Source organism: Peromyscus leucopus, chromosome X (assembly GCF_004664715.2).
Source record: "Peromyscus leucopus breed LL Stock chromosome X, UCI_PerLeu_2.1, whole genome shotgun sequence".
In the NCBI taxonomy this organism is placed as follows: Eukaryota; Metazoa; Chordata; class Mammalia; order Rodentia; family Cricetidae; genus Peromyscus; species Peromyscus leucopus.
Genome location: NC_051083.1, coordinates 104,134,922 through 104,145,257, shown reverse-complemented (window position 1 = coordinate 104,145,257; position 10,336 = coordinate 104,134,922).

The following is a 10,336-nucleotide window of genomic DNA, read 5'->3' as shown; positions in this document are numbered from 1 at the left end:
GTGGTATATTAATTAGGCAGAGGCAGGCAGATTTCTTGAGTTTGAGGCCAGCCTGGTCTACAAATTGAGTTCCTGGACAGCCAGGGCTACACAGAGAAACTGTATCTGAAAAAAAAAATATACACTTCTATGATGACATTCTCTTTAGGAGTGGTTATGTAAAAAAAAAAAAAAATCAACCCCCCAGCTATACAAAGCTTCAGTGAGTGAGTGGAGAACCAGCCCCACGTGTGATCTGCAAGGGTACCACTGTCAAGACTGTGCACGACTCTGGATAGAGGGAGGTGAAGTGGTCAACCAAGAAAACTAAACAAGCCGGGCAGTGGTGGCGCACGCCTTTGATCCCAGCACTCGGGAGGCAGAGCCAGGTGGATCTCTGTGAGTTCGAGGCCAGCCTGGGCTACCAAGTGAGTTCCAGGAAAGGCGCAAGCTACACAGAGAAACCCTGTCTCGAAAAAAAAAGAAAAAAGAAAAAGAAAAAAACTAAACAAAGGCTGTGGTCTGGCACAGTCAGCCCACGAGGGGTGATAATTGTCCCCAGGGACATTTGACAATGTCTGGAGACAGTTCTGGTTGTAACTAGGAGGGGAGGTGCCACTAAAAGCTACGCTAGAGATGCTTTTAAACATGCTATAACTTGCATGGGTTAGTCTTCCTCAACAGAATTATCGTGCCCCAAATACCAACAATGCAAGCGCTGAGAAAGCCTGGTCCCACAGCACTACCCTGGCAGCCAGAGTGAGCTCTGCCAGATCCAACTCTCACCCCCTGCCTCTGCTTCTTTCACAGTGCTCTCAGAACAAAGTTCACTCCTGAAATGACTCAAAAGGAGTACAGCATGTTTCCAATCTCCTCCGCTTACTAAACTGGCTTCAGCCACATGGGTCTGCCCATCACAGCACCAGGTGCTGTTCCCTCAACTGGGAATGCTGCTGTTCGTCTTCACTGTTCAAGTGGCAGCTTACTTTATATGTCTACAGGGAGACTCTTCCTGAAGTTCCCATCTCCTCCCAGTCCAATTAGGCTTACCTCTTCAGCCAGCTTCTAGCTTTGTGTACTTTACAGTTGTAATGCACGTGTGGTTGATTCATTGATCTCTGCCTTTTGCACCAGATTATGGCTGCAGGATAGACACAAGGGGATGGCTTGCATGCTGATGTATGTTTTCACATATCAGCAACTAGTAGAAAAAGTTACTCAGTCAATTGAATAAGCAGATGAATGAATGGGAGTGTGGGTGAATGAAGAGACAAGCTTGCAAGTGAGCCATAATATAAAATGTGTGCATTAATGCATATGTGCACAGTGACTAAAGTAGCAATCATTTTTCTTTCTTTGAGACAGGTCTTGCTACATTACCCAGGCTTGTGTCCAGGTCTTGGACTCCAGTGATCTTCCTGAGTCGGCCTCCCTAGCAACAGTAGCTGGTATCACAATACAAAACCACCATGCCTGGTTAGAGTCTTTATGAATAGTGCAGATGTGAACATTATTGAACATATCTTTTGCTCAAAATGTGTATATATTTATTACATGATTCAGTTTTCATTTTTATATTTCCCAGGCTATATAGACATGATGACATTGTGTTTTATTACAAAGAAATTATATTTCCCATGATGAGCAGGCATTTATTTTTAATTAAAAAATGTTTTATGTGTATGTGTTTATGCGTATGACACATGTGTTGATGTCTGTGGATGCCAGAAGAAAGTGTTAGATCCCGTAGAGCTGTAGTTTGTAAGCCAACTGATGTGAATGCTCAGAAACAAGCCTGGGTCCTTTAGGATGTGGATGCTGACAGACAAACCTGGGTCCTTTAGGATGTGGATGCTGACAGACAAGCCTGGGTCCTCTAGGATGTGGATGCTGACAGTGGGTCCTCTAGGATGTGGATGCTGACAAGCCTGGGTCCTCTAGGATGTGGATGCTGACAGACTAACCTGGGTCCTCTGGAGCCACAAGCATTCTTTTTATCTATCTATCTATCTATCTATCTATCTATCTATCTATCTATCTATCTATCATCTATCTATCTATCTATCTACTTGCTTGTTTATTTATTTACTTATTTATTATTTTTTTTTTTTTTTTTTTTTTTTTTTTTTTTTTTTTTATTTATTTATTTATTTATTTATTGAGACAGAGTCTCTCTATGTGGTCCTGTTGTCCTGAAGCTTGATATATAGCCTAGGTTGGCCTTGAACTCACAGAGATTCTCCTGGCTTTGCCTCCTGAGCCATGGAATTAAATATTCATTTGACCACGCACTGCTCCTCGTAGTCCTGAATTCGAAGCAGCTGTGATGGCTTACTTACACAAGACTAGCACAAGATCGGGCCTGTTGACATTCCATCATGTGGTGTGGTGGTCATGAGACCCAACCCCTCCCTGGGGATCAATTAGTAGTTAAAGGTTGCTAGGGGAAGGAGAGACTTTCTTCAGTGGTATAGCCACTGGTGAGTTGCCTAGTAGTCCTGTAAGTAGCCCTAATTAAACTCTTGGATCACCAATAAAAAAATTAACAAATATGTAGAAGAGGAAGGGGATCAGCATGAATGGGAGGTGAACAAGAAGGTAGTGAGGGTGAATATAATCAGAATACATTATACACATGTCAGAATGAAATCCATTATTATGTATCAGAGATATATGCAAACAGAAACTTTTTAAGAGGGTTGAAGAGATTAATAGCACTTAGCAAGCAGTATCTTGTGAGTTACACTTATATAAAATCAAGCTACACTGAGAAACCTGTCTCGAAATTTTTTTTTTGAAGAGATGACTCACATTTTTTTTTTTCTTCGAGACAGGGTTTCTCTGTGTAGCTTTGCGCCTTTCCTAGAACTTGCTTTGGAGACCAGGCTGGCCTCGAACTCACAGAGATCCGCCTGCCTCTGCCTCCCGAGTGCTGGGATTAAAGGTGTGCGCCACCACCACCACCACCACCACCACCACCACCCCCCGGCATGAGATGACTCACATTTAGAAGACTTACTGCTCTTTCTTTTTCAAAGGCCCAGTTCAGTTCCCAGCACCCACTGCAGGTGGCTCACGACCACCTGTAACTCCAGCTCCAGGGGATCCAACACTGTCTTCCGGTTTCAGCTGGTATCTGCGTACATTCCATGTGCCTAACTTCATGCAGATACACACACATACACATAATTCAAAATAAACCTTTAAGAAAAAAGTTGTTTCATAGAACCAGAGAGCAAGACTGAGCTAGGCTTCCAGAAGAAGCACCAGCAGGCCTTTAAAGCCATGGAAAAGTCAAGCAGGGTGCTCGCTCTCTTTAGAACCGTTTCCTGCTCAGTTTCTTTCTGCATGTCTGCTTCACTGTTGTTCCTCCTGGCAGATCTACTTCCCCTGCTTCTCCCAGCACAAGACCAATGTGAACTCCTCTCTAGTCTCAGGTCATGTGAGAAGTAGAAAAGGACTGAAATCACTAGATCCCGACAGCAAGATTTGGGGAGGAAAACCCCATTGGCTCAAGTTGGGTGAAGAGCCAATGGGCTGTGGCTGAAGGACTGGGCAAGTGTAAACCTTGGGCTGAGCAGGCCTGGGCAAGGGCATCTGCAGCAAGAGTCTTCCTTGTGTGCTGGCCGTGTGTGACCAGGAGAGGTGCTTTCCCTCTCTGGCCCTTTGCCATTGGCTGTTTGCTTTCTGTTCTCTTTGTGCTTTCTACGGTCATTTATGTTGACCTTTATTTAAGGCAGTCTGGGTATTTCAGAGGCTCCTAAGGATGCTGACATGTGGGAAAGATGCCATATGAAATAAAAGGAATAAATCCTGACACCAATTAAGTTATGGACAGTGGGATTTACTATCCTTTTGTTGTTTTTCAAGACAGGATTTCTCTGTGTAGCCACCCTGTAGACCAGCTGGCCTGGAACTCACAGAGATCCGCCTGCCTCTGCCTCCTGAGTGCTGGGATTAAAGGCGTGCGCCACCACCATCTGGCAGACTGGTTGGATTTGAAGAAAACATGCCCTTTAAAGTTTTTGTAATACCTTTATTTATTTCATGATGGGTGTGTCACACACACATGCACACATGTGCTAGGGCACACAAGTGAAGGCCAGAGGAAACCTGCGGGAATCTATGGACACTGGGGATCAAAATGTTGCTGGGCTTGGTCTTGTGGGGAGTAAAAGCTGAGCCTGCTGTGGTGACACAAGTCCACAGTCCCAGAGGAAGAGGATGAAGAGTTCAAGACCAGCTCTAGCTACATTTCTAAAAAGAAAGAAATACATTTAAAAAAAAGAAAAAGAAAGAAAACAAAAAAAGAAAAAGGGGGGACACTAGAATCACATGTTACCTCTGCCAAGAGACTCAGAGTTTCAAAGTGTCATCTTGAGCTGCAACCTCCAGAGGGAGCCTTTGCGACTCCTTTCCGCATTGGCTTGACACCTGTTTCTCAGTGTTCTCTGAGGCTTGTATTTGGATGGAGTCTAAACAGCACAGTGTGTGTGTGTGTGTGTGTGTGTGTGTGTGTGTGTGTGTGTGTGTGTGTGTGTGTGTGTAAAAAGACATTTCCTATTGTGAGACATGGTGGTGAGTCTAAACAGCACATATACACACAGAGAGACAAAAAGAACTAATAAAGTAATTTTAGGAATCTGGATGCAGGGTATATAGAAATTCCCTCCTCCTCCTCCTCCCCCCTCCTCCTTTTGAGGCTGGTGATGGCACCCAGGACCATCGTGGATACTAGCCAAGCACTCTCCCACCGAGCCCCGCTCTTTCTGCCGTCATCATCCCTTGCTCTCAGTTGTGACCCTAAAGGAAACCAAGCTCTCTGCCTCTGGCTCCGGCACCTCTCTGGCTCTTTGGTGCTCTCTTTCTCTTTCTCTCTCATGCTTTTTCTCTCTGCCTTCTTCCCCTCCCCAAACCGTGTGTGTGTGTGTGTGTGTGTGTGTGTGTGTGTGTGTGTATGTGTGTGTGTGTGTGTGTGTGTGTGTGTGTGTCCATCTCCTGCCTTCACCTCTAAGTGTTAAGATTTCAAGTGTGGACAGTATTCCTGGATAAAAATCTGTTCTTTTGATCATTTTGTTTGTTTCTTTGCTTGTTTTTTGTTGTTGATTTTTTTTTCTCGAGACAGGGTTTCTCTGTGTAGCTTTGTGCCTCTCCTGGAACTCACTCTGTAGCCCAGGCTGGCCTCGAACTCACAAAGATCTGCCTGCCTCTGCCTCCCAAGTGCTGGGATTAAAGGCGTGAGCCACCACCGCCCGGCATGTTGTTGATTTTTTTTGTTTTGTTTGTCTTTTAGTTTTTTGAGACAGGGTTTCTCTGTGTAACCCTTGCTGTCCTGGAACTTACTCTGTAGACCAGGCTGGCCTCGAACTCACAGAGATCTGCCTGCCTCTGCCTTCTGAGTGCTGGGATTAAAGGTGTGCCCCACCACCATATCTAGCCTTATTACTTTCTTTAGGAAATTTCACAATTTTTGTGTGTGTGTGTGTGTGTGTGTGTGTGTGTGTGTGTGTGTGATGTATGTGTGCATGCAGGAGCATGTTGGGTGTCCTAATCTATCACTGTATGTCTTACTCATTTGAGACAGTCTCTCGCTGAAGCCTGAAGCTAGGCTGAAGGCCAATACCCCAGCATCCTCCTGTCTTAACTGTCTCAGTGTTAGAGTTACAGGTGTGGGTATGGACACCCATGTTTCTCCTTTTTACATAGGTGCTGGGATCTGAACTTAGGTCCTCTTACTTGGGTATCAAGAACTCTTGCTACTGAGCCATCTCTCCAGCCCAACCTTTATATCTTCATTTAATACTTGTATGTAATACATCGTATATTTCTATTTCATCAAAAAAATGTGGTTTGTGCTCCATTAAGTCAATTTTACAGCTTGAAAAGCATAGACCTATGTGTGGTAGCATATGCCTATAATCCTAGCACCAGGGCAATGAAAGCAAGAGGATCAGGAATTTGGGCCATCCTTGACTATACTTTTAGTTCGTGGCCAGCCTGAGCTACAACATGAGCCCTTGTCTTAGAATAACAACAACAAGAAAAGGAAAACACAGACCTGGTTAAAGAGATTAGTTCATCAATATTTGTGGTATTTTAAGTACCATGATAGAGAATACAGGGGCCAAGAGGGGCCAAGGGAACTATCTGGAACTCCTACACCATCATCACCATCACCATTGTCATCAACCAGACAGGGCTCACTCCATAGCACAGGCTGGCCTGAAACTCGGCAATTTTTCTTAGTGCTGGGATTACAGGTTTGAGCCAGCTAAACTTCACTTATTTTAAATGTAAAAGTGTGAGGGTGGTAGATTGGCAGACTCGGAAGCAGTCTATGTACCTCGTGTGAAGTATTACATATTTTCATTTCCATAGTGACATCCACATATGTTTGTAATATTCGTATCTGTATATTTAGAATTTCACTTAGGACTCTTCAGACTGGAGATGCTTTATACAAACAAAACCTTTGTGCTTGAAGAGATAGCATTTTGCTTGCATTTTGAAGACTGCTGGAAACAGTATGTGTTCTTGCTATGTATCTATGTCTTTTACCCATCACAGAAGATGGCGTGCTGTATTTATCTGTTTCTGTGCAACAGACTATCCCAGACCACAACGGCCCAGAACAAAGTTGTTTTTTTTTTTTTTTTTTTTTTTTTTTTTTTTTTTTTTTTTTTTTTTTTTTAGTCATCATCATTTTGTGGGTCAAGGACTCAGGTTGGCCTCGGTTGTGTGCTTTGGGTTGGGGTTAGTGGCGCTGCCCAGCCTGCAGAATTCACTTCCAAGATGGTTTCTTCACACACATACCACTATGGGCTTCATTTTCTTGGCCTTTTCTGTTTCTTTACATGGCCTCTGATCCTTCCAGACATATCTATGTGGCTTCAGCTTCTTGTCCCCCGGTAACCTCAGAACACTTTGTTATTCAGGTTGGCAAATGGCTTACTGGCTTGACTTAGTGTCCCAGGAGATGGGAACCAGAAGTAGCCTCTTTCTGGAGACGTGGGCCTAGAATCTATAACTTGTGTGCTGGCTAGTCTTATGTCAACTTGACATACAAATTAGAGTTATCTGAAAGGAGGGAACCTTAATTGAGAAAGTGCCTCCATAAAACCTAGCCATAAGGCATTTTCTTAATTAGTTATTGATGGGGGAGGGGCCAGTCCATTGTGGGTGATGCCATCCCTGGGCTGGTGGTCCTGGGTTTTATAAGAAAGCAGGCTGAGCAAGCTATTGGGGAGCAAGCCAGTAAGAAGCTCCCCTTCGTGGCCTCTGCATCAGCTCCTGCCTCCAGGTCCCTGTCCTGTTTAAGTTCCTGTCCTGGCTTCCTTCAGTGATGCACAGCAATGTGGAAGTGTAAGCCAAATAAACCCTTTCCTCCCCAACTTGCTTTTTAGTCATGGTGTTTCCTCAGCAATAGAAACCCTAAGACAACTTGGAACTACTTTATGGGCCTGGGAACCACAGAGCACACAAAGCTCTGTGTTTAACTTGATGATCTATCAGGAAATTCTTTTTTTGGCAGGGAGAAACTTTGAAACAGGGTCTTGTATAGCCCAGGCTGGCCTTGAACTCAGTATGTAGTCAAGGATGGCCTTAAACTTCTGATCCTCCAGCCTCTGCTTCCTGAGCGCTAGAATTATAGGTATTCACCACACACTAAAATCAGCGGGGGATGGAGCTTGGCTCATAGGATTTTTACCTAGAAGGCTCAAAGCCCTGAGTTCAATCCCCAACACCACATAAACTGGGTCTTGGTGGTACATACATGTAATCCAAGCACTCTGGAAAGGGAAGCAGGAGGACCAGAAATCCAAGGCGATTCCTACATCATGAATTTGACGCTAACCTGGAGTATCTGGGAGGGAGAGAGAGAAAGGAAAGGGGAAAGAAAAGAAATTTGAGACTGAGTCCAGCTATGCTGAGTCTGCCACGAACAAGCTGCAACAACGTTTGTTGCCCAAGCTCTAAGAAACATGAGCCTGGAAGCCACATTTGTGACTCTGAATGTGCATTTAATATTGTGCTTCTTGATGCAGAGACCCACAGCCAAGCACCAGGCCAAGCTCCGGGAGTCCAGTCGAAGAGAGAGAGGGATTCTATGAGCAAGGGGGGGCGTCAAGATCATGATGGGGAAATCTAGAGAGACAACCAAAACAAACTAGTAGGAACTCATGAAATTTAGACCAGCCCCTGGGGAGCCTCCACGGGCCTGGAAGAGGCCCTCTGCATGGGCAAAATAGTTATGTAGCTTGATCTGTTTGAGAGGCCCCCTGGCAGCGGAATCAGGATCTATCCCCGGTGCATGAGCTGGCTTTCTGGAGCCCACTACCTATGGTTGGACACCTTGTTCACCCTTGATGCAGGGGGAGGGTCTTGGTCCTGCCTCAATTGAATGTACCAGGCTTTGCTGGCTCCCCATGGGAGGCCTTACCTTTTCTTCAGAGGAGGGGATGGGGGTGAGTTGGGGGAGGGAGGCGGGGGGCAGGGAGCGGGAGGAGGGATGAGAGGGGAATCCGTGGTTGGTATGTAAAATGAATAAAAAATTTCTTAGTAAAGAAAAAAAATCAGAAAAAAATATTGTGCTTCTTAGAAACAGGGATCCCAGCCAGGTGTGAGGGCTGTCATCTCAGGACTCTGAAGGCTGAAGCAGGAGAATCCTTGTTTGGGACCAGACTGAAGGGGGAGGGGAACAGCAGGAGGGAAGGGAAAAAGAAAAGTGATCCTTCTTAGGGTTTTCCAAAGGGGCGGGACCTGAGAAAGGAAGACAAATAACCCACCACAAAACAGCTGTGTCACTGAATCAAAAAGCCCTGGCATCTGGATTCAAGATCAGGCACCTCCAGCTCCTCTTCTCTCTTTCCAAAAGCCCCACCACAGATGACCAAGCTGAAGCTCATCTTAGGCTGGCCTGGGCTCCTTGTCTGCATGGGGCCAGAGGAGGTCAAAGAACGCAGTTTACCCGCCCTCCTGTTCTGAGGAAGGCACTGGGTGCTTGGGAATCTGTCTTGAACATGGAAGGGCCTGAGGAAGAGCACACGGAACCCCGGAGGCTGAAGAGGCGTTAGATGTGGGGGCAAGGCTGTGGAGCGAAGTGTGGAGTCTTCATGATGTGGCCAAGCAGAGGAAACAGACCGTGAGAAGGGCAGTCCAGAGAACGCCGGGGGACTTTAGGGAACTGAAAGTCACTCATTGGACCAGGACTGCAGAAAGGGGATGTACTGGGGGCGATGCCTGAGGAAGTAATGAAGATGGGGGAGAGTCTGGGGAAATATCCAGGAGCTAGGTCATGGGAGCCTCCAGGCCTGGGCGGAGCTTGGGTTCTATCTACAGCCAAGTACCATATTAAAGGGTTCGAAATCATGCAGTGGCCTCTCGAGCTTGGGTTTCAGAAATTCTTGAGCGGTGAGAGGTTAGAGAGATGTTGAAGTGGCAGATATTCTAACTGCCCCAATTTCGTCATTACCCATTGTATGCCTGTATCACAGTAGGGACACTTGGAACGTCCAAGGGAGGGGGGTATATCTATCATCCCAACACTCAGGAGACTGGAGCCGGAGGAGCAAGAGTTTGAGGTTAGCCTGGGATACATAGTGAGATTCTGTCTCAAAAATAGATCATAATGTACCCCATAAATATGCAAATTACCGTGTACGTCTTAAAATTTGGGGGCTTGGGGGAGGCAGTAAGATGGCTTAGCAGGTAAAGTACTGTGCAAGCCTGATGACCTGAGGTCCAGCCCTGGAATCCGTGGAAAGAGGCAAGGAGAGGACTGGTTCCACAGAGTTGTCCTCTGACCTCCACACTCAAGCCATAGCACACACACACAAATAATAATAATAATAATAATAATAATAATAATAATAATAATTTTGATAATTTAAGTATTTTTACATTTATTTCCTCGGGGGGGGGGGCTGGGGTGGAGAGCATATGCTGCATGCTCATGAATGTCTGGGTAGAATTCGCAGATGTTGCTTCTCTTTGTCCACCAGGTGGGTCCTAGGGATGAAACTCAGGATGCAGGCTTGTCTTTCCTTCTTTCCTTCCTTCCTCTTTTTTTTTTTTTTTTTTTTTTTTTTTTTTTTTTTGAGACAGGGTTTCTTTGTGTCTTGGCTGTCCTGGAACTCATAGAGATCTGCCTGCCTCTGCCTCCCAAGTGCTAGAATTAAAGGCGTGCGCCACCACTGCCCAGCTTCCTTCCTTCCTTCTTTCCTTCCCCCTTCCTTTTTTCTTTCTTTCCTTCCTTCCTTCCTTTCTTTTTTTTTTTTTTGTTCTTTTTTGTTTTTTTGAGACAGAGTTTCTTTGTGTAGTTTTGCATCTTTCCTGGAGCTCACTTGGTAGCCCAGGC